Consider the following 1,669-nt stretch of genomic DNA (forward strand, 5'->3'; position numbering starts at 1 on the left):
CTGTTATATGTTTGTTATTTAATGTGTAGTAAATTTTTGGATGTGATTATATGATAATTTAAATGTACTTGTGTATGATGCATATGTCCTTAAGATGGACGAAGATCAATGGAGGTATGATTATGCGATGTCACAAGAAGTTCATATGGATTATGATTATGATAATGAAGAAGAATGTGGGGTGAATGAACCGCATGTGGATTGTTCAAATGCTTTTAATACGTCTCAGGTAATCATAGATAATTTGAGTCATTTGGTTGGATTGATGTTTTGTATGAAAATTAATATGTTTGGGTTGCGTTGTAGGTATTCGGTACTCGAGATGATGTTTTGCAATGGGCTCGAACAGTTGCCCATGAAAATGGATTTGTTGCAGTGATTATGAGGTCTGACACAGAGACCGGTAGTAGAGGAATAAGTTCATTTGTCTTAATTGGGTGTGAAAGGAGTGGTACGTACAAGTGTAAGAATAAAGAATTCGTTAGAAAAGACACTGGGAGTAGGAAATGTGGTTGTCCCTTCAGGCTTCGTGGGAAACCAGTGCATGGAGGGGAAGGTTGGATGGTGAAGTTGATCTGTGGGATTCACAATCATGAATTGACCAAGTCCTTAGTTCGACATCCATACGCCGGGCGATTGACTAAGGAAGAAAAGAAAATTATTGCTGATATGACAAAGTCGATGGTGAAACCAAAAAACATCATGCTAATGTTGAAGGAACACAATGCCAACAATTGCACCACGATAAAGCAAATTTACAATGCAAGAAGTGCATATTGTTCTTCAATAAGAGGAGCTGATACCGAAATGCAGCATCTGATGAAGCTTCTCGAACGTGATCAATACATTCATTGGCATAGATTGAAGGATGAAGTTGTGGTGCGTGATCTGTTTTGTGTCACCCAGATGCAGTAAAGTTATGCAATGCATGTCATCTGGTGTTTTTTATAGACAGTACCTACAAAACAAACAGGTACATACTCCCACTACTTGACTTTGTTGGAGTGACACCAACGGCGATGACATTCTTTGCTGGGTTTGCATATCTGGAGGCTGAGCGTGTTAATCATATTGTATGGGCTTTGGAACGATTTCGAGGCCTATTTTTAAGAAACGATGCCTCCCTCTTGTTATTGTCACTGACAGAGACCTAGCACTGATGAATGCAGTGAAAACTGTGTTCCTCGAGTCTACTAATTTGTTGTGCAGGTTTCATATCGATAAGAATGTGAAGACGAAGTGCAAATCTTTAATCGGTGAAAAAAATGCGTGGGACTATGTAATGGATAACTGGGGTACTTTGGTTGATTGTTCGTCCGAATACCAGTTCCATGAGTCACTTCAGAAGTTTCAAGTTGCTTGTTCGCCTTGGCCGATGTTCATTGACTATGTTAACGACACATGGATTATCCCCCACAAGGAAAAATTTATTACAGCATGGACGAATAAGGTCATGCACCTAGGCAACACAACAACAAACAGGTATTAAGAACTGATTTTATTTGTTAGTAAGGATTAGTAATAAATGGTATTTAATTGTTGTATATTTTCATGTTTGTTGTGTATTTTAAATGTAGGGTTGAATCAGCTCATTGGGCTCTCAAAAGAGTACTACAAAATAGCATTGGAGACCTATGTAGTGTTTGGGATGCCATGAACAACATGATCA

Source organism: Glycine max, chromosome 14, assembly GCF_000004515.6.
Source record: "Glycine max cultivar Williams 82 chromosome 14, Glycine_max_v4.0, whole genome shotgun sequence".
Taxonomy (NCBI): domain Eukaryota; kingdom Viridiplantae; phylum Streptophyta; class Magnoliopsida; order Fabales; family Fabaceae; genus Glycine; species Glycine max.